Genomic DNA, 24,155 nt, shown 5'->3' on the forward strand with positions numbered 1-24,155 from the left:
ACAAAAAAGAGGATTCCTGGGGAACATCCTAGACAGATATTGGTTAAATGTCTACTTGCTAAGGACCGTGATATAATATTATCTGATGCCAGGAACTCCGAAAAATTTTAGATAGAGGGTGAAAAGATAAGATTGTTTCCAGACTATTCTGCTTATACTAATGCCCATAGGAAAGAATATATTGCTGTCAAAAAGAGATTGAGGATGGCAGGTCTAAAGTATAGTTTACTTTTCCCGGCAAAATTAAGGGTAGAACATAAAGGTAGGACTGTTTTTTTTCAGACTTCGGAGGAGGCTAGCGAGTAGGCGGACAGGGAGGGCGTTTGAGGTTGGGGGAGGCGGAGGGGATATGAGTCACTATGCTAAGATATGGAGTCGCCACCCGACTGCTGTCCAGCAGAAGGGTGGGCTATTTAGGGTGGGGAGGTATCTATGGGAGGAGGGAGAGGGGGACGTGTGTTTTTTATTTATTTTTTTATTATTATTATTATTATTATTTTCTCCTCCATCTCTGCTAGATAGTTAGGATTCTCTCGTTGAATGTGAGGGGTTTACGGGAGAGAGTAAAGAGATATGCTATCCTTGAGTGGATGAAGAGGTTCTTGCCAGCCATCATCTGCCTCCAAGAGATACATTTGGATAAGGAATCTTTAAGGTGGTTGGAGAAGAGATGGATATACTACCTATTCTAGAGGGGTCTCAATTTTGATACACAACAATATTAAATTTGAGTGTCTCGCATAGGAGGCGGATGATTATGGTAGGTACCTCTTTTTATATTGTAATATAGAAGGTGTTAAAATGGTTATTGCGAATATATATATTCCCCCACCATATAAGCCAGATGTCTTATATCAATTGTATAGATTTATGTTGAACAGACAGGATTCTAAAATGATTGCGATAGGAGATTACAATACGGTGATGGACCCACTCAGGGATAGAACGTCGGCCAGAGGTGGAGGAGCATCAAAAGTAGATTTTTTTAAACTAGCCAAAGAATTTAATTGGGTTGACGTCTGGCGTCTTCTGAACCCGGATGAAACCATGTATTCCTGTTATTCTAAAACACATCAAACCTGGTCAAGGATAGATATGGTCCTGGGAAACAAAAATCTAATGTCCCAAGATAGGATTAAGGTAAAGTATTTGCCAATGGCTTTATCAGACCACAGTGCAGTGGTAATGGAATTCAACTACCATTTAAGTTCAACTCCCACTGGTTAACGATGATCCCAGATAAAGAGACTATAATGGAAGAATTAAAAATTTATTTTTTGGAGAATAATGATACTGCTAGCAGGTTAATTGTTTGGGATACTGCCAAGGCATATCTGAGAGGATTGCTCTTCAAAAAGGTGAATCATTGGAAAAAGAGCACTAGAGAAATAGGTAACGCACTGGAAAAAAAAGTAGAAGAAGCAAGAATAACTTGTATAACATACCCTATGGATTATAATAGGAAAACATGGGAGGAGCAACAAAAAAAGTTAAAGGTATATCAAATGGACAGAAGTAGGAAAGAATTACTATTTCAAGGGATCTGCTTAGCCTCAGAGGGAGAAAAGGTTGGCAAGATTCTGGCAAGTATAGTAAGAAATCAAAGAGGGAAATCCTGGATAGGGGCGATTAAAGATAAAACGGGTGAAATAATTAGTACACCGGAAGGAATTAAAGAAGTGTTTCTAAGTCTAGGGTACAATACTCAAAACAAGATCTGGACCTATACCTAGACAGGATATCTCTCAGAGAATTATCTCAGCCCCAAAAAGAATATTTAGAAAAATAAATATTGACGGCGGAAATAAATGAGGTTTTGAGCAAGGTAAAATCTGATAAAGCACCAGGATGCGATGGGCTCCCTTTTGAAATATATAAAGGGATACCAGAATTAAAAATAACACTGAACGAGGCTAAAAAAATCGGTGATCTACCAGAATCTATGAAAGAGGCAATTATTACTCTAATCCTAAAAAAAGGTAAAGAACAACTAGACCCTGGATCATATAGGCCAATATCTCTTCTAAATACGGACGTTAAAATCTTGGCAAAGGTTCTGGCCGATAGGTTGTCGAAGGTGATTAGGGGTATTATAAATGAAGATCAGACAGGTTTTATACCTGGGAGAACGATATATTCAAACATAAGAAGGTTGTTCCTAAATATCGAAGCCAATAGATTAGAATTGAGGGACAAAGCGGTACTTTCACTCGACGCCCAAAAGGCATTCGACAGTATTGAATGGGTGTACTTATGGGCAGTATTAAAAAGGGTTGGTATAGGGGAGGGATTTATAAGATGGATTCAGCTAATATAATGTAATCCTAGGGCTAGAGTGATGGTAGATGGGAGCTTGTCCTTGCCTCTTGCCCTTTATCGGGGCACTAGGCAGAGATGCCCTCTCTCACCATTACTATTCGCTATTGCGATTGAGCCCTTGGCATGTATAATAAGAAATGACAGGGAGATCAAAGGTTTTCAATACGAGGGTGGAGAAGAAAAACTACTAATGTACGCGGATGATATTTTATTATTTATGCACAATACTGGAGATCAGTTTAATAGAGTTATTGATATAATAGATAAGTTTGGTTCCTTTTCGGGATTAAATATTAATTGGGGGAAGTCACATTTGTTGATGCTAGGTGATGTACAACCACAGGGAGATTTAAGGGTGCATGTGCTAGAGAAACACGAGAATTTTTAATACTTAGGTATACAAATCTCTGGAAATATAGCAGAATATGAAAAATGAAATGTACTCCCCTTACTAAAAGAACTTAGGACCAAAGTACACATTTGGCGGAGATTACCAATGTCAATACAGGGTCGAGTAAATCTAATAAAAATGATTTTTCTCCCCAAAATATTATACGTCCTTCAAAACGCCCCATTGAGGTTACCGCAGAGTATTTTTAAGTTACTGGATAGTTTAATGGGGGATTTTCTCTGGAAAGGTGCGATCCCCAGGATAAAGAAAGAAGTGCTTCAGCTCCCAGTAAGAGAGGGTGGATTAGCCATTCCGAATTGTTTTTTTTATTACTTAATATCACAATATGGCCATATAAAAGGTACTTTAAATGGTTTAGTGGGTAGACAGGTTATAAATAGATTGGGGTGGAAAGAGGAATTAAATCACATAGAGGTGTTGGAATCGGGTACACTGGGGAAAAAGAATACAGGAAATAGAATATTAAATTTATTGGAGTACATATGGGTGGAGATTAAAAAAATATTAGAGATTAAATGGTTTTTGAACTATACACCCATCTGGAAAAACATAAATCTTAAGGAATTGCAAACGGTTAAGATCTATATAGACTGGGAGAAAAAAGGGATGAAATACCTATGCCAGATATTTGAACAGGGCAAACTGAAAGATTTTAATACAATGGTTAGAGAGTTTGGGATCCCCCAAAAAGATATGTATAAATATTTTCAGCTCAGGAATGCGCTGCGAACAGTTGTGCACAATGATAAATATAGAATAGAAAAATCAGATATAATACATAAATTCACTAATGAGGGTGAAAGAGGAGGCAGAACCGCAAAAAGATATAGGATATTGATGGAGGGCAAAAAGAAACGGATTATAATACTTGCCAGAAAAAAATGGGAGAATGAACTTCAATCTTTTACGGAAGATAAATGGAAAGATGCCCTCAGAAGTTATTCTGGGGTTTCTAATAGGGGCTCACATAAGATTTCACAGTTTTTTGTAGTCCATAGGCTGCATCGATCCCCACGGATATTGAAAATAATGGGTGTGAGAGCCTTGGATAAATGTACAAAATGCGGGAGAGAGAATGCCGATTTAATACATTGCTTTTGGAGATGCCCAAGATTGTTTAGATATTGGAGAGAAATAGTAGAGACTGTACATCTAATTTTGAAGGTCCAAATATCTGAAGATCCTGTGATTTGTATATTAGGGGCAACTGAACATCTGAACTTAAATAGAGATACACGTGTGGTTCTCTGTAAAGTGTTATTTCAAGCCAGATGGGTGGTGGGAGGGTAAAAAGGAAAAAAATAAGAAAAAATTTATGCATAGAAAAATTAGTTGCTGTTGATAAAATGGAAATGTAACTATTCCCTGCGGATATTGAAGTACGTGATTGCTGATTTGCTATGTTTGGAATGAATATGTCTTTTTTATATGAAATGAAAATAAAGAGATTGATAATAAAAAAATAAAAAAATTGATGTACTCTTGACCAGAGTTTTCATGGATAAGATTATAAACAAAAGGATTTATCACCTGTGAAAGTGTAGGGGTGGTCTACATGCTGGAATGCCCATGTGACCTCCAGTATGTGGGCAGAACCATGAGGAAACTGAAAGTGAGAATTCAAGAACATGTCCGAAACATCAGAAAGGGGCTTGAGACGCATAGGGTCTCTATGCATTTTAAAATCAAACATCAGAAAGACCCCAGCGGTCTGTTATTTTCCGGGGTTGAGCTGGTCAAACCGCACTGGCGGGGAGGGAATTCTATCGAGCCGATCAATAGGAGGGAGGTTGAGTGGATCTATAAGATGGATTCACTACAACCAAAAGGGATGAATGTGGAGTTTGATTTGAAACTCTGTCTTACCTGAGAGAACATACTGTAGTACCCATTTGAGCCATTTGAGGACCTGTGGCAGCATTGTGGGAGGAACCGTATGTGGCTGGAGTGAATCATGTGGGTCGTGACGCGTCCAGTCATTCATGGATGGAAGGTGGTAACCCTAGGATATGAATTTCACCATTGGTGGGAATGGACCACGTGGGGCATGACACGTTTGGCCATCCATGAATGAAGGAGGGTGGTCCTATGATGTGTAATCCACTACTGGCTGGAATGAATCATGTGGGTTTTGACATGCTCATTGGTGGGAATGGATCACGTGGGGTATGACACGTATGGCTACCCATGAATGAAGGAGGGCGGTCCTATGATGTGTAATCCACTATTGGTTGGAATTAATCATGTGGGTGGTGACATGTTCAGTTATTTATGAATGAAGGGATAGGTCCCAGGAAGTGTGTTTTTTACTATTGGCTAGATATGTGGTCATGTGGGTGGATATTTCTAATTATGAGAATGTTATGCGATCAGTCCAGATGTATTTTTTATGTTAACTATTTAATGTGGTGACCCGAAGGAGGTTTTTATGCGATATGTATTTTATGAGTGTATTTTATGTACCCTATATGGGTTTTAATTTTTGTATTGAGCCGTATAGGCTATGACAATTTTATGGAGGTGTGGTAGATTCCCACCTGCAGATATATAAAGACCGCCCCTAAGTAGGCGGAGGAGATACCCCTGACAAAGCTTTCCAAAGCGAAACCTGGTTCGGGTGAATGATTTATACATACTGCCTGTTACCTTATTTTACCTTGTAAGTACAATAAAACCTTGCAGTTTAAACTTATGTGATTGTACTTCACTATTTGTGGCAACCTTGATTTCTCACAAAGGTTCCCAAAGGAAAGGTGAATCCAAGTGATCTGACCGCTTTCCCATATCCAAGGAAGTTTGTGTGATCTGGAAGGGAGGATTTTTCTGCTTTGCTCTGGAGCAGCGCGGTCCATTTAAAGAAACAAATTATTTAAACTCTGTCTGGTTGTTTGGGGTTCTGCACCATTACACACTATTGACAATATGGGACCAAATTGTGACCAATATATTTAGAAAAACTGTGGGGGGTTGAGTCCGCACAACCCGCATGTAGGTGCATATCACTATGGCGAAATACATATACAAATGGAAAATGCAAATGTGATCGCACACTACATCCAGCATTCTGCCCTGCCTCCATGCTGGATGAGACATTGGTGTACATTTTGGCCAAAGCGTAATAAGCCACTCTTTGTAGCTTATATTGGAGGCGTGGCGATCTCCTTTTAATCATGCACACCTGACCAGTCAATCTGTCCTGGAGGCTGGTTTTAAAGTCAGTCTAAAACTGAGTCTGCTTATATAGAACCTACCAGTAGCCATTTGGCTCCAGGAGAAGTATATGGTGGGCTCAGCATGCATGTTGGTACTTGCATCCCTGGATCCGATGAAAGCTGTAATGGCACCGGACGGGGTTAAAAGCAGAGTGTGCTTGGCTTGCATGCTGACCTGCATTCCCTGGACTTTATGTGGCTGTCATGGCCCATAAACAGGTAGGAACAAGTGTTAGGGACCACTCAAATGAGACGACCTTGACGCGGTGAGTGGCTTATTACGCTTTGGCCAAAATGTACACCAATGTCTCATCCAGCATGGAGGCAGGGCAGAATGCTGGATGTAGTGTGCGATCACATTTGCATTTTCCATTTGTATATTTAGAAAAACCACCGCTACTAATAATCTTTTGAGGTGGGAAAGTGGTCATCCGGTTGCCCTCAAAAAGGGGATACCCAAAGCGCAATTCCTGAGGCACGCAGGAATTGCTCTGAGCTGGCTGAATTTAGAACTGCCGTGTATGAATTGCAATGGAGGTTTACTAACCGCGGCTACCCACAAAATGTTCTGAGACAGGCTTATCAACACTCCCTAAGTACAAATAGAGCTTTGCCCTAAGCCAAAGGGCGAGCAGGAGAAAAAGATCAGAATCATTGGCATGTTCGACAAGGCTAATGAAGAAGTACAACAGATCTGACTGACAACACGGGCATTTTGTTATCTGATCCAGATATTGGTAGTTTGATTTCCCAACATCCTGCGATCACGTACAGTCGTAGCCGCAATCCACAGCTTTTACCAAAGCCCCATACAGAAAAAGTGGTTACAGAACATGTTGGTAGGCACTTTCTTATGTGGCTCCTGTATGTTCTGCATATATATCACTAAGGGCAATCTCCTAACCGGTACGACTACCAACAAGTCTTACTATATAAGATCTTTTATCAACTGTAAGAAAATAGGAGTGGTATATGAAAGGATTTGGATCTTTCTGGACCTCTACGACCACCTTGGTTTGATGTCCCTGACGTCAGGAGAGATATTTCTCAGCTAGCAATAACATAACACACACACACACACACAGGTATCACTGAGAAATACTCTGACTTTATTATGCTATCGCTTGGCCTTATATAGGCAGTAGAAAAGTTTGCATAACAACAGCGTTAAACCAATCATAAAAGATAAACATTGGTGCTCACACACATACTACTAGAACATCCCTATATGGTATGTGTACGTGCAGTAAGCAGAAAGAATAGATTTTAATTAGTCACATATAAGAATGTACGCAGTTGTGCCAAATGACCCTGAATAAGGCAACAATGTTTGTACTAGTTCTAGGAGATTCACAGAATCTGTCCTGGGACAGATAAGAAAACCTAACTCACAGCGGGGGAAGGTGAAACAGTGCGTGGGTGAGATGTTATAACAATTCTTTACATATTTAGAGAAGACAAGATGGAGTCACATTTCTCTTCAATCCCCTCTTAGAACCAAATTTCTTAGATAATATGGTTCTTACCCTTGCCCTTTTCCCTGTATACCGCCAGATATTTTCTATATCTTTCATGTGAGTTGTCTTCAGGATTAGGCAGCAGAGTCTCATAAAATTACATATTTGATACTCCTTTCATTACCAGTTTCCGTACACATGGTATGATACAAGTTGCAACTAATGCTATTACTATAATAATTATCAGGATAATGATTCCCAACTGTACAAGTGCCTGTTTCCAGTTAGTGAACCAGCCAAAATACTGATCCCAAGGGTTATCAATACCCGAGTTTCTTTTGAGCTCGATTGATAAATCCTCGAGTTACTTTATTGCCAGTATGACCTTACCATTAGGGCTGGTGTTGTTGGGTATGAACGTGCAGCAGGATGAGGGGTCCGTCAATACCTTACAGACACCACCTCTTTCTGCAAGTATATCGAGTACCATGCGGTTTTGAAATGTCATAATGGAAACTGCCTGTAACTGTTCTGCTACACCCTGTAACGCATCCCTGGTGTAGTTTACAAACCTTTGTTGATTATAGTAAATATAGTTGATCCAGTCTACATTTTTGTTGATTTTTATGTGGGGAATTATGGATTCAAATCCTGCTGCCACCTGACCTCTGGCCTTGAATTCATCAGGGACCCCTCTTGGGACACCTATTGCGTCTATATACATATGAGGATCAAAACTACCCATGGGGAGTGATCTTTTGGTCCTTGTCACTCTTCCTACACTAGGGGTCTCTTGTTCACTAAATATGTGTATATTCATTATGGCTTTAGCAAGAGCACATTCACCTTTCCAGGAACCCTCTAGTCTAGATCTTATCTTTCCATCCCCACAGATCCAATATACATCTCCAATCGAGTATACTTGATTCTGTGTGAGGGAGGTATCTGTTTCAAGTATCCTTCAGTGAAATTACCCAAGGATCTTCCTTGATCTCCCCCTCTGTGGCAGGTATAGTTACCAGGATAGATATGTATACCTGCACCAGGGCGGGGAGTTTTTATGAGGAGTGGGTATTTTTGCTTTCATTCTTCACATGCAGACTGGTTACTAGATGAATTTGAGAATAATTTCAAAAAACATTCCTCAACACTAGAGGGCAATATTAAGGGCACAGTACCTAGGTGAGACTTAGCGGTTCCACATATATAACAATTACTTTTATTTACTGAAGCTGCACTGTACTTCATCCATTCTAACCATAGGTTGGCATCAGAGAACCCAGTTTCTGCTGCCAGGGTATCCTCATAGGTAGGGTCAGAAATAGCCAGTATGTTTCCTAGGGACTGTATATGGGTTTTTAGAGGGTATGTTTGTTTCTGAGGGTATATCCATTCTGAGGATTGACATATATCTCTTATTTCAAAGTGTTTGGTGACCATTGAAATCTCAGACACCATCTTAGGGCATGCCCACCCTGTAGGATATAGGCTAACATCTATGTGACAGTCCCCTCCGTTGATAATTGTCATTCTACTAATCAAGGATTTACCATTCTTATCCTTTAGATTAAGGGCATTCTGTTGTTTATACCCCCAGTCTTCTCCTGTATTCCATCCTACTGACCCCCAGTATGCGCATCTATTACCCCAATAAGGGTCAGTAATACAGATATAAGCCTGTCCATTCTTATAGTGGTTGCCGCATCTCGTGGAAGGACTGTACTTCATTATGCTGCATAAACAGAAGGAGTAAGTTGCAACGTGAGTACTGGAGGAATTGTACCAGAAGGTAGTGATTCCACCTTTCTGAGTTATAGCAACTTCAGCTTTGTTATCCTCCGGCAGAGTCATTAGGATCGTCAGTAATCCCACAGTCCAAATGGACCATCTGTGCCATCTTCCAGAATTGAGGGAGTGCATCCTAGTGGAGGTCAGAGCTGTCTGCTCCCGTTAGTACCTCACTTTGTCCTTTTTGCGAGGTCAGGACTGTCTGTCCCCGTTATTACCTCCTTTTGGGGTGCTTCCTTTACCAGTTTTACTCTGGTGATGTGGACCCAGGTAGGTGCTTATTCTGTAAGTACAGCTGTGCGGGTAACGGCTACCACTGTAGTCTGTGGTCCATAGGTGAAGTCTCCTGCGACTTTTCCTTTCTTTAATTTCTTTATCATCACAATATCTCCCACTTGGAATGGGTGAGTTGGTTCCTGTGGAAGACAAGGAGACTTACAAGCAACTTTTTCCTCAATTTCACTTAGGGCTTTAATCAATCTGGTTACATTGGTGTTTGGGTTGTTCCTCAAACATGTGATACACCTTCCCACATAATCTGACACTAACTGTTTAATGCCTGTAATATAGAAATTCTGTGCTAGCAGCATGTGTGTTGTTTGAATGCTGTTGTGTCCTACTCCATGAAAATGTGCAATGAACAGAGGGGAGCTGTGATGTGGTATGCATGGTTTCCCCTCTTTGCAGATTAATCCTGTTCTAGGATTCTTCTGCAAGATTGGATAACACCAATCGGCCATTTCATCGTCAGTAGCTGAGGACTGGAGATCCACAAGCATCTGAGTTAACTCAAGTGAAGGAGGTACTAAATTCACCATTTGCAATGTGGCCGGGGCCATCAGTGCAGCCTTCTTGGCCTCCGCGTCTGCCAGGGCATTGACTTGGGACACATGATCTTTACCACCAGTATGCGCCCTGCAGTGGACAATTGCAATCTGTGAGGGCAATCTTATGGCTTCTAAAAGTTGTATGGCAAGTTGTGAATGTGGGACGTGCTTACCATCAGCTGCAATGAATCCTCTCCTTGGCCAAATGACCCTGTGGTCCCAGACCACTCCATGTGCGTACCTGCTGTCAGTGTAAATGGTGACTGGCTTGCCTTCATGTAGTATGCATGCTCTCGTGAGTGCAATTAATTCTGCTGCTTGTGCAGATTGGTATGTGATGGGTCTGGCTTCCAGGACAACATCGGGTAGCATAACAATAGCATATCCTGCATGACAAGTGTTGTCATTTGGTCTGCTGCAGGATCCATCAACAAAAACATCAGGAGCCCCTTCTACTGGTACAGATTGTAAATCGGAGCAGGGTGATGTCTCATGTTGTATGGCGTGTATACAATCATGTGCCTCTGTCAAGTGATCCTCAGGTCCTTTAAGTCCTAATAGGGCATTCAAGATTGGTGCTGGACCTGATGTGTGTGTTGCGTATTTGATTTGGAGGGAGGGATTGCTGAGGAGTAGAATCTCACATCCAGACAGTCTCTGTGAAGACATGTGCTGTGTGTGTATGCCCCCGAGAAGGCCTACTACATCATGTGTGGTGTACAGGATAGTCTCATGTCCCATTGTGAGTGGCCTTGCAAGCTCAACCATCATAGCACAGGCTGCAAGAGATCTCAGACAGGCCGGCATTCCTTGGACGGATGCCGGAACCACCTTTGAGAAAAAGTCACAAGGACGCAACTTGCCTCCGTGATATTGTGTCAGCACACCCGCCATGGTTTTACAATTTTGTCGAGCATATATGTGGAATGTGAGTTTGTAGTCAGGGAGGCCCAAACCCGGACTTTTCATTAAAGAACATTTCAAATAATCAAATGCATTAAACATTTCCTCAGACCACCTGATGAGATCTGGCATGTCTGCCAGAGTGGCTTGTCTCATTACATTGTCATAGTAGGAGCAATCAGGAATCCATTGTCTGCAGTAGTTTATCATACCAAGGAAAGATAACATTTCTTTCTTGGTGTACGGGGTGACCAGGCCTGCAACAGACTGGACTCTTTCTGTGCTGATTCTCCTTTCTCCCTTTGTGAGAACAAAGCCCAAGTATTCAACTTGCTTTTTACACCATTGCATTTTCTTGCGTGACACCTTGTGTCCACATTCAGACAACCATTTCAACAAAGATAAACCATCTGTTACATTGGCCTCCTCTGACACACTGCACAATAACAAATCATCTACGTATTGCAAGAGTACAGAACCCTGGGGTGGGGGGTGCCATGGTTTTAAACTGGCTTGGAGGACAATTCTGTAGACTACCGGTGAATCAGCATATCCCTGGGGCATCCTGCACCAGGTGAGTTGACGACCCTCAAAGGAAAAAGCAAAAAGGGAGTCTGGTCTGCTTGTCAACCGGGATAGAGAAGAAAGCATTCTTCAAGTCTATCACGCTGAAACAGACAGCATCTGCAGGGATGGCTGAGAGCAACTGAGAAATGTCTTGGCTGTCTTTGTTTACTCATGGTGTTGGCTCCTAAACTTTTGTAACTATGTGTGGGGGTCTGTATCTTCCTGATCTCAAAGCATCCCACTGCCTCCTTCTCATATAAGTGTTTCTCAAAGTCTTGTATTTTGTCTGAAGTCCATGAGAAAACACTCTGCTTTACAGTCAGCATGAGATTGGGAAGGAGAACTAGGCTGTCACCATTTGCAGTCTGCAGTCCCTAGTTGGGAGGGGGAAACTCCCACTCAGATTTTCCTCCACCCACAGTAAGAAAATTCACCAAATGACAGAGTGATAATATTACAGTGAGATATGTTCTTACACTTACCACCAGAACAATAGCTCTCACACAAACAGATGAATCTTAACACTCTATGTATCTTATCACTTTATAGTAATAGTAATCTTACATGTACCCCTGGTACTAAAAAATCTCTGTCGACAGTTAGATAAAGTAAATAGATCTCCCTGAGATCCTATGCTGTGTCCCTGACACAAAACAACTTACGGATAGATCTCCCTGAGACTCTATGCCGTGCGTGGCACTCCAAGTGCTGGCCTTATTCATGAAAGTACTCCAAGTACTTATTATAAACTCCCTGAGTCTATTTTTAAGGCTTAACAATGTATCCCGGATACTTAATAAAAACTCACGGGTAGAGATGGGGCCAGTGCCCTCGGACCGGGCAGTGGACAAAAGGGATGTCTCTCTTACCGGACACGAGGATGGCCTTCTCTATCCCGGACGGAGCGCCCAAACTGAGAGGATTTTGAACTTTCTGGACCTCCACGACCACCTTGGTTTAATGTCACTGACGTCAGGAGAGATATTTCTCAGCTAGCAATAACATAACACACACACAGGTATCACTGAGAAATACTCTAACTTTATTATGCTATCGCTTGGCCTTATATAGGCAGTAGAAAAGCTTGCATAACAACATCGTTAAACCAATCATAAAAGATAAACATTGGTGCTCACACACATACTACCGGAACATCCTTAGATGGTATGTGTATGTGCAGTAAGCAGAAAGAATAGGTTTTAATTAGTCACATATAAGAATGTACGCAGTTGTGCCGAATGACCCTGAATAAGGCAAGAATGTTTGTACTAGTTCTAGGAGATTCACAGAATCTGTCCTGGGACAGATAAGAAAACCTAACTCACAGCGGGGGAAGGTGAAACAGTGCGTGGGTGAGATGTTATAATAATTCTTTACATATTTAGAGAAGACAAGATGGAGTCACATTTCTCTTCAGTATACCTCCTCACGTGTGAGTGTGGCAAGCAATATGTTGGGAAACCAAGCGCGAATTTAGGAGGATTGGAGAACACATATCTGACATTAGGAATGCTTGTGATACACCAATAACATGCCATGTTTTGGATCACCATGATGGAAGGTTGGAAGCCGTCAGTTTTCAGGGAATTGAAAATGTGAACACTGGGAGGAGACACAGGCTTGTTTTTTTTTGCACAAGGAGGCCCAATGGATTTTTAAGTTGAATACCATAAAACAAGCGGGCTTGAATGATGCAATATAATATGCACCGTTTATTTGATATTTTTATATAAGAAGGTCTGGATGCATCCAGTCTGTTGTCACAAATGTACCCCATATGTTATTTTTCATGACATTATTGCAGCCCATTCATCCCTTATACCATAGAGGGTTTGAATGGTTACCCTGTAACTGCATATTGATACTGGTTCTCCTGTTGACAACTTAATTTGTCCCTTTGTTACAGGTTACCCACTTTCCCCCTCTGTCTACTTGATTTGTATCACTGATCAGCATACATTATGCTACTGTATGCAATCTCAGCATCATATTTATCATACTGCCAAGATGCGAGGGCTTACATTGAGCCACTATTGATTCACTGGGCCTAATATCACACCATTCATATTTCTTTTTATAGTCTTACATATTCTCTAGCCGCTCGATTAGTTCCCAGGTTACGTATGGCGCTGCCTGCGTTTCCCCCGAAGTGGCCTTTATCGATACTATACCGCGGTCTGCTTAATCAGGTGGGCGATTGCAAAACCTCCCACTTGATTGGCTGCTGGTCCTGTGACACACCTTCTGGAGGCGGGTTTGCTGCTTTTTATTAACACCAGTGTTCTGCCAGATTCCTATACCTGGCAGACTGCTTAAGGCTACTTTCACACTAGCGTTCGGGTGTCCGCTTGTGAGCTTCGTTTGAAGGGGCTCACAAGCGGCCCCGAACGCATCCGTACTTCCCTAATGCATTCTGAGTGGACGCGGATCCGCTCAGAATGCATCAGTCTGGCAGCGTTCAGCCTCTGCTCCACTCAGCAAGCGGACACCTGAACGCTGCTTGCAGCGTTCGGGTGTCCGCCTGGCCGTGTGGAGGCAAGCGGATCCGTCCAGACTTACAATGTAAGTCAATGGGGACGGATCCGTTTGAAGATGACACAATATGGCTCAATCTTCAAACGGATCCGTCCCCCATTGACTTTCAATGTAAAGTCTGGACGGATCCATTCAGGCTACTTTCAGACTTAGAATTTTTTTTAAACTATAATGCAGACGGATCCGTTCTGAACGGATACAAATGTCTGCATTATAGGAGCGGATCCGTCTGAGCAGACATCAGACGGACCCGCTCTGAACGGTAGTGTGAAAGTAGCCTTACCCGGAAGTGATGCAGCCGCACTGGAATCAGCTGAAGGAGGGTGTGTGTGGATCTGCGCAAGTGCAGATCCACAAAAATTATTGCACCGGCGCGGGAGAAGCACACACTTCATTTGCATGCGCGAAACCGTACACCGCGTGTGCGCACTCAGGGGTAGGTAGATTTTTCAGTGCAAAATGTTCCATCAGATCTGCCTACCCCTGAGTGTGCACGCGCGGACACATAGCAGAGCTGAGTGCAGGATATTGGGGTGGTTGGGTCACCACATGGCAGAGCTGAGTGCGCAGGCGCGGTGTATGGTTTTGTGCATGCAAATTAAGTAGGTGCTTCTCCTGCGGCGGTGCAATTACTTTTACAAATCCAGTTGATCTGCGCTTGCACAGATCCACACACCCTCCTCCAGCTGATTCTGGTGCTGCCGCGTCACTTCCGGTGCGGCCACGTCACTTCCGGGTATAGTATTCTGCCAAGGTATAGGAATCTGGCAGAACACCGGCGTTCGTGCGGCTGCTCACAAACATCACAGCGCCGCTCTCTATGCCGAACACATGCTGCTGCACTGAGGCAGCCACTTTATTGTTAGTTATATAAGTTCGTGATTTGTAGGCTCTCCCATGCTCCTGATGACTTGCGGTAATACATCCGCAAAGAAACACGTTGCGCTCTGTATTTGAGAGCACATGGCTGAGTGCCTTTGTGACTGTGGCACTCGGTCAGCGTTAGCTACCAACATATAGGCAGCGCTCCTTTTATTTAGGACTGTCTCTGTGCAGTATAGTAGGGAAACCATTAACCACTAACCACTGGTCTATATGCACATTGATAGACCAGAGGCGTTGGTGATACTTTATCTGAGGTGCATGTTTTGGCTTTACACATGCACTCAGATTTAGTGAAGCAATTTTGGGGGTCGGTTTTCTATATGTGAGAGCAATAAAAAACCTGGACCTATAACTGGGTTGCATCTCTCCCTTCCTCTTTAATATTATTATTATTATATATATGTACCCTCCCTACACCTGATGTTGATTTTCTACCCTGGGCCTTATACCCCAACTTTTTAATTAAGGAATTACCAATTTATATATTTTTTTTGTTTTTTGTTTTAACGTTCCAGTCAGGCTTTAGTTAGACTTATTACTTAATACATTTACTCAAAACTTTCTGACCGAATATCTTCTCAAAGACTACTGTATATAATTTCAACAGTCTCTATAAACCAGAACATAGATAGATATATTTCTAACACCCTCATATTCTTATTCTTAGTGCTAGCCACAGATCTACTGGCACACACTAGGTACAATACTTTTTCATTATTAACTGACAAATCGGTCCCTAATCTATCACGCTTACCATATCTAATCTCTAATTACACAAAGAAGCATTAGGGTACCAAGTGCCATTCTGATCATTGTAGATACTTGGGCGTTTTTCTCTTGCTAGTGCCATTAATTATCATCTTGACACTGCACTATTTTTAAACTTATCAGAACCCCCCTCAACATCATATGAGCTCTGATGGCCATAATCTTCAAGCTCTTACCACACAAAGTCTTACAGATTTTCACTAGAATCTGCTCAGTTCTACAACTTCAAAAAGAACTTTGCTAGGTTCTACCGCGCCTACTAAAGCCCCATTCACAGCTTGTAGCAGATTTGCACAAAATATTTGAGAATGAATAAGATTACGCAGACTAAGTGTGATTAAATATAAGATAAAACAGACAAATAACATACAGAATAAGAAAAAGTAAATAATCATCACTTGGCCTAGGGGAGGAGACTGTTACTGCACATGGACGACACCCCAGGGTGTACAAGAGATAGGGCAAATCAATACTATATCCTACCTAGAATTAAGTCTTCAATGGAGTGCCCCCTAATGTTTGTATGTAACAGAGTTTATACTTTTTAGCCCCTCCTGCAGTGTGCAGCACGCATGTCTCTGAGATAACCACTTCTCAGGAATGTGACCTCAGCACAATGGGGGATAGGTATGATCTAACTATCTCTAACCCACTACATTATAAAGAAGACTTTATTACACAGAATATTAAAGATAATATAAAAGAGACAGAATTAAAAGGGGCAGAACCAATCAGTACTTCAAAATACTCTTACAAATCAAGCTGATAATGACAAAGAGACTGAACTGCTTGATGATGTGGCCTTGCTGCCACAAAGAAGACCCAGAGAATGAGAACAGACTTGTTCCGAGTGCTGGCCAGTTCTATTTTCACACAGGACCTGGTGAATACAGCTCCCTGTGCTGCAGTTAGGGTTGAGCAAATAGAGTTTCTGAACAAAACGTAGTCAGTTTTGTCAGGAGTTATCTGAGAGATTAAAAGATGCCCTTGCTTTTCATGAGTACCGGATACCTTGGAGAATGCTATGTCTTTGGCAGTACGGTTAGATAGACGTATTAGAGAGAGGTGTAAGGTTCCCTCCGCGCAAGGGATCCCTTCTGTGAGTGGTTTTGTCTCACCTGCTCCCCAGGGTGATATGACATGTAACTCTGGAGTAGGGGAGGAACCCATGCAGCTGGGTCAGGTGTCTATCCGTTCTGGTAGTAGGAACTTTAGGAGGTTGCATAAACTATGTTATTACTGTGGGAAAAGTGGTAATTTTATTTTTGCTTGTCCTTTTGTTAAACCGCATGTTGATGAGAAAGAATCACAAAGAGGTTTACTTAAAGAAAAAAGAAAAATCCCTGACTCTTAGTAGTGTGAATGGGGTGGTGGAGCAAGCAGTTATGCAAGCTCCCTGTAATACTCGTTTTCTCCTTCCAGCTATGGTGGCGCTAGACTCAAGAAAATTTTTTGTTGAAGTATTTATTGACTGTGGTGCTGGGGTAAACCTTATTGATTTTCTTTTTCTTCAAAATCTGGGTCTAAGTACTTGCACTTTAGAAAGAGAGATCCCGGTTTTTCGCAATTGATTCTTCCCCTCTTTCTCAAAGGAGTCTCACTCATGTTGCTCATGGTATTCGGTTAAGGGTGGGTGATTCACATGTTGAGATCATGTCTTGTTTTGTCATGAAGGACTTGCCCGCTCCTATAGTCTTAGGTTTACCGTGGTTGACAAAACATAACCCAATTATAGATTGGCAAGCAAGACAGATCATTGGTTGGAGTGAATTTTGTTCGGACAATTGTCTTGGCACATCTATCTCTGGTGTGTCTACTACGGCTTTACCTCAGTATCTATCAGATTTTGCAGATGTCTTTTCGGAGGTTGGGGCTCAGGTATTGCCCCCTCATTGTGACTATGATTGTCCAGTTAATCTCATCCCAGGGGCTAAGTTGCCAAAGTCTCGGCTTTACAATCTTTCTCAACCTGAAAGAGAGGTCATGCGGAAGTATATTGCCGAGAGTTTGGCAAAAGGTCATACTAGGCCATCTAAGTCTCCGGTTGCAGTTGGTTTGTTCTTTGTAAAGAAAAAGGATGGATCACTGAGACCTTGTTTGGATTTCCGGGAATTGAACCGTATTACGGTCCGTGATCCGTATCCCCTTCCTTTAATCTCCGATCTTTTTGATCAAATTGTTGGAGCTAAGGTGTTCTCTAAGTTGGATTTAAGACGGCTTACAATCTGATCAGAATCAAGGAAGGGGATGAGTGGAAAACGGCCTTCAACACGCACGAGGGTCATTTTGAGAATCTGGTTATGCCTTTTGGGTTAACTAACGCGCCAGCGGTATTTCAGCGATTCGTCAATGACATTTTCCATCATTTTGTGGGGAGGTTCGTGGTAGTTTACTTGGATGACATTCTAATTTACTCTCCTTATCTGAAGACCCATCAGGATCACGTGAGACAGGTTTTGTCGATCCTTCGGGAGAATAAATTATATGCCAAATTGGAGAAATGTGTGTTTTCTGTGCAGGAGCTTCCGTTTCTGGGATATCTGCTTTCTGACTCTGGTTTTTGTATGGACCCCGAAAAGGTCCGGGCAGTTCTGGAATGGGACCGACCGGAGAATCAGAAAGCTTTGATGCGGTTTTTGGGGTAGAAAATTTATCTTGAACTATTCTACCATTGTAAAACCTCTGACCGATATGACTAAGAAGGGCGTCGATGTCTCTGTCTGGTCGGATGAGACATTGCAGGCCTTTTCGGCTATTAAGGAATGTTTTGCGTCTGCTCCCATTCTGGTGCAGCCCAATGTGTCTCAGCCATTCGTGGTGGAGGTTGATGCATCAGAAGTGGTGGTTGGAGCAGTGCTGTCGCAGGGTTCATCTCCTGGCAAATGTGTTCCGTGTGCTTTTTTTTCCAAGAAGCTCTCAGTCGCCGAGAGGAATTATGATGTAGGAGATAGGGAATTGCTGGCCATCAAATTGGCCTTTGAGGAATGGCGTCACTGGTTGGAGGGGCGTCTCATCCCGTTACGGTATATACTGATCATAAGAATTTGGCTTACCTGCAATCTGCCAAGCGTCTGAATCCTAGACAGGCTAGATGGTCACTGTTCTTTACCAGGTTAAATTTTGTGGTTACTTTTCGCCCGGGGGTTAAAAACGTCAAGGCAGATGCGTTATCTCGCAGTTTTCCTGGGGATGTGATTCAGAGGATCCTGCTCCGATTTTGGCTGATGGGGTGGTGGTCTCCGCTCTGTACCCCGAATTTGAGATGGAGGTGTTGGGAGCCCAGGAGGGGTTGTCCCCCAGGGAGGTTGTTTGTTCCTGATTGTCCCGGAGGTTCTGGTGGCCCGGGTTACGTAAGAGTGTTGAGGATTACGTAGCAGCCTGTGAAACCTGTGCACGGTCAAAGGTTGCTCACACTCGACCTTCTGGTTCACTTCTTCCTTTGTCTATTCTGTCTCGTCCTTGGACGCACTTGTCTATGGACTTTATTACGGATCTGCCGAGTTCCTCCGGGAAAACAGTAATTTTGGTGGTTGTTGACCGTTTTAGTAAAATGGCTCACTTTGTATCGTTAGCTAGTCTGCCCAATGCCAAGACTCTTGCTCAGATTTTTGTTGATAATATCGTGAAATTACATGGCATTCCCTTGGATGTGGTTTCTGATAGGGGCACGCAGTTTGTCTCCAGGTTTTGGAGGGCGTTCTGCTCTCGGCTTGACATTCAACTTTCATTCTCTTCTGCTTTTCATCCGCAGTCGAATGGGCAGACAGAGCGTACTAATCAAAACCTGGAGACCTACTTGAGGTGCTTTGTGGCTGAGAATCAGGAGGACTGGTCCTCATTCTTATCCCTAGCAGAATTTGCTTTGAATAACCGTAGGCAGGAGTCCACGGGTAAGTCGCCATTTTTTGGCGCATACGGTTTTCATCCTCAGTTTGGTACCTTTTCTGGGACTAGTTCCTCTGGGATGCCAGGGGAGGAGAGATTTTCTTCTGCCATGTCTTCTATCTGGCGGAGGATCCAAGTGAATTTGGAGAAGATGGGTGAGAGGTATAAGCGAATGGCTGACAAGAGATGTATGACTGGTCCGGACCATTGTGTGGGTGATCTGGTGTGGTTATCTACTAAAAATATTAAACTGAGAGAACCATCTTGGAAACTGGGTCCAAGATTTATTGGACCTTACAAAATATCTGCGGTGGTCAATCCAGTAGCGTTTCGTCTGGATCTTCCGCAGACTTGGAGGATCCATGATGTGTTCCACAAGTCTTTACTGAAGAAATATGTGAAACCGGTGGAACCATCGCCATTGCCTCCTTCCCCTGTTCTGGTTGATGCAAATTTAGAGTTCGAGATCTCTAGGGTTCTCGACTCAAGAGTTCTTCGGGGTTCCCTTCAGTACCTGGTACACTGGAGGGGATACGGCCCTGAAGAGAGGATGTGGGTTCTGGCTGTGGATGTTAGTGCCAGCCGACTGGTGAGGGCTTTTCACAGATCCCACCCGGATAAAGTTGGCCCGGGGTGTCCGGAGGTCACCCGTGGAGGGGGGGAGGGTACTGTCATGCCCTGCTCAGGTTATGTGCGGAGGTCTGCCAGGTTAGCAGCACGTGTGTAGCCTTTTGTTTTTGTTTTGGAGTGAGCTGTATCCACCTCCCTTCAGGTGCACTCGGTGGGGTCGTTGGTATCAGTTTAAATTACGCCCACTCCCAGTGTCCTGTGCGGGTTATAGCTTCTGTCTTGCTGAGAGGAAGGAAGGAAGGATTTGCTGTTCCTGCTCACTAACTAGATAAGTTGGTTTTGTGTTTCTTGCTATTGTCTGTCTGGGCTGTTAGAGAGACACCTGCCCCCTCCAGGTCCTGAGGGAGCAGGCTGCCTCTTTCCCCCTTTCACCATCTTAGGGATTTTAGGGGACCTTCAGCCCAGGAACGGGGACACATTCATTCCCATCTTCAGGGTCTGAACGTGGGTATAGAAGTCTAGGGAGAGCTGGTAGGGATTTGTCAGGAGGTGACCATTATCCCCAGCTTCTAGCCTAGACACTGGTTTGGTTGTTTTCTGTGTATCTTGTATCCTGTCCAGCGTGACACTTAGTTTGAATGCCTATGGTTTACTTTCATTCTGAATAGAGATGACCCAGCACTCGTTTTGCGGCGAACTTTGCTAGTTCGCTGTTTGCTGAACAGGTGAACATATGGTGATATCCGCCGGCGCCATATTCTTTGCATTGTGCAGATCTTTGACCCATGACACATCCATCAGGTGGGAAAGGACAGCCAATTGAGACGTTTCAGAACATGGACATAAACCCGATCTAGCCGCCATTTTACATTCAGTCTTTTGCCGGTGTAGGGAGAGGTTGCTGTGTGGAGCAGGGACAGACTGTTAGAGACACCAAACGCTAGCTAATAGGGCCACAAAAGTCCTTTTAAGGACTGGTATAGGTGTTCTATTGATAGGTGTGACATACTGAGGGGTGTAATATACTTATAATATACTTTCTAACATAGAAAGTATATTATAGTGCATTTGTATTGTGCAGCAGTTGTGTGCGGTTCTGCTGCGATACTGCAGCTATACAGAGGGACAAACGATATTGGAACAACTAATTGCAACTGGTGTGCTATACCAGTTGCCCCCAAAAAATCTGATTGAGGCAGGAGTGTGATATACCTATAATATAATTTCTATATAGTGCATTTGTATTGTGCAGCATTTGTGTGCGGTTCTGCTGGGATACCATAGCTATACAGAGGGACAAACGACATTGGAACAACTAATTGCAACTGGTGTGATATACCAGTTGCCCCCCCAAAAAACTGATTAAGGGGTTCTATATACCTGCTTCCACAAATACTGCTCTTCTATAGAGAATTTGTCACAGGGCCATTTTGAAAATGACAGGCAGAGGAAGAGGCAGGCCATTCCGCAGGGATGGTAGGGGTCGGGCAGGTGCACCAGGCCAGAGCCTAAGTGGGAAGTTGGAGAATGTGCGTGCGATTACGTCAAAGGACGCACCAGAGTTGGTTGAGTGGCTCACTCAGCGTTCCGCTTCGGCACCCTCCTCATCCTCTGTATCTGCAACCTCCTCACTCTCTACTGTGTGCACCCCCAAAGACACCACCACCACCATAGCCCCGCCACTCGAGTCAGAGGAATTATTTTCCCATCAATTCCCAGACCTTACAGATGCAGCCATTCTTTGAGGTAGCAACGGCCGCCACCCAGCGGTCTAACGACAGTACCCAGATCAGCCCAAGAAGGGTGGTCCCCGCTGTTGCTGCCTACTCCGAGATCTCTTATGTCAGTGGTGGTGAAGGTGACGATGATGACGTGTCGATGGATGTCACGTGGGTGCCCCAAGAGAGGAAGAGGAGGGGAGATCAGAGGGAGATACGGAGTAGCAGATAGGGAGAATCAGGCAGAACTCGCAGTGCACAGGAGGCAAAAAGCAGACTGTAAATGTATCTGGACCGAGCCGTCCACCATGCACGGTCACATCTTGCACTCCCAGGATGCCGGCACATGGCTCCACAGTGTGGGCTTTGTTTAACGTGTCAGCTGCTGATAATAGTGTTGCCATCTGCAGCCTGTGCTGTCAATGCATAAGTCGCGGTAAGCCCAACACTCACCTAAGGATGACTGCCTTAAGAAGGCACCTGGCCTCCTATCACCGAGCCCAGTGGGAGCAACGCCATCAGAACCCACTAAGCCACACTCCTGGTGCTCCACTTCCTGCCTCTTCTCCTTCTCTCTCCTCCCATTTGTCCTCTACTCCACCTTCCCTTCGTCGCGTTCATCTGGCACAAGGCAGGCTTCCGTGGCCCAAATGTTCGAGTGTAAACAAATGATGACGCCGGATAATCCTGTTGCCCAACGGCTGACCACTGGCTTGTCGGAACTGCTAGCCCATCAACTACTGCCATATAAATTGGTGGACTCAGAGGCCTTTAGAAAATTTGTGGCCATTAGCACACCGCAATGGAAGGTCCCAGGAAGGAAATATTTCTCCCAGAAGGGCATCCCAGCGCTATATGGCCACGTTCAGCTGCAAGTGAATGTATACCTGCCACACAGTGTCGGTGCCAAGATACATCTGACCACAGACACGTGGTCTAGCAAACACGGGCAGGGAAGGTACATAAATTTTACTGCCCACTGGGTGAACCTTCTGACAGCCGTCAAGCATGTAACCCGTGGCACCCGTGTGGATTTGGTGTTACCGCCACAGATTGCATGCAGGCCTGCCTTTTCTTCTCCTCCTCCTACTCCATCCTCCGTCTCCTCCTCCTTTTCCACTGCTACCGCCTATTCTGCTGAACCCCCCAAGCTCTCCAGAACCTATTCGACATGCCAGGTGAGACGTTGCCATGCTGTGCTGCGGCTGTTGTGCCTGGAAGCCAAGAGCCACACTAGTCCTGCACTGTTTTCAGCTCTGCGGTCACAGACCGATCAGTGGCTAACCCCGCTCAATTTGACAGTTGGTAAAGTGGTGTGTAACAATGGTGCCAATCTGCTGAGTGCGCTGAAACAGGGCAAAATGACACACATGCCGTGCATGGCACACGTCTTGAACTTAGTCGTGCAGTGATTCGTTGCCAAATACCCCGGGGGCCAGGACGTCTTGCGGTAGGCCAGGAAAATCTCTTCCCATTTTAGAACATCTTACACGGCCATGGCTCGCCTTGCTGACGTTCAGGGCGACACCACTTGCACGTCAGACGTCTGATTTGTGACTGCCCGACGCGCTGGAACTCCACCTTGTATATGCTTGATAGGCTTCTCCAGCAGAAACGTGCCGTTAACAACTACCTGTACGAACTCTGTGGCAGGACAGGTTCTGGGAGCTTGGTTTTTTTTCACCGCGCTAGTGGCTGCTCATGCGCGACACATGCCGACTTTTGCGGCCATTTGATGAGATCATCAAACTGGTCAGTTGCAGCTAGGGCGTCATCAGTGACATCGTACCTTATGCCTTCTTTCTGGAGTGTGCATTGTGTTGTGTCATTGATCAAGCCGTCGAGGAGCAGGAGCAGGAAGATGAGGAAGTCGCAATGCTGAATGAATTCCCGAGGGGGCTACTCCATCTGAGACAAGTCAGCAGGAGTCTAAAAAGGAGTCAGAGGAGGATGGTACCTGCATCACAGAGGGCTGTCAGAATGCAGCATTTCCAGGCCTTGCTGCGAGAGATGCTGCATTCTGCTGTTGCGGGTGCTGGCAGAGGAATTTCCACCCACAGAGATACAGTTGCGAGTACCAATCCTACAGCGCATGCAAGAGGAGGGCGGTTTGAAGATGTGAGATCATTCTTGCATGCAACCCATCGATAGTCGCCCTCCGAATCCAGCCTCAGGGAACACCTAGACCGACAGGTGTCCGACTACATTGGGTTAACGACCGATGTGGACGCTCTGAGAAGCGAGGAACCCCTGGACTACTGGGTATGCAGGCTTGACCTGTGGCCAGAGCTGGCACAATATGCCATAAA

This window comes from Bufo bufo, chromosome 10, assembly GCF_905171765.1.
Source record: "Bufo bufo chromosome 10, aBufBuf1.1, whole genome shotgun sequence".
Lineage (NCBI taxonomy): Eukaryota > Metazoa > Chordata > Amphibia > Anura > Bufonidae > Bufo > Bufo bufo.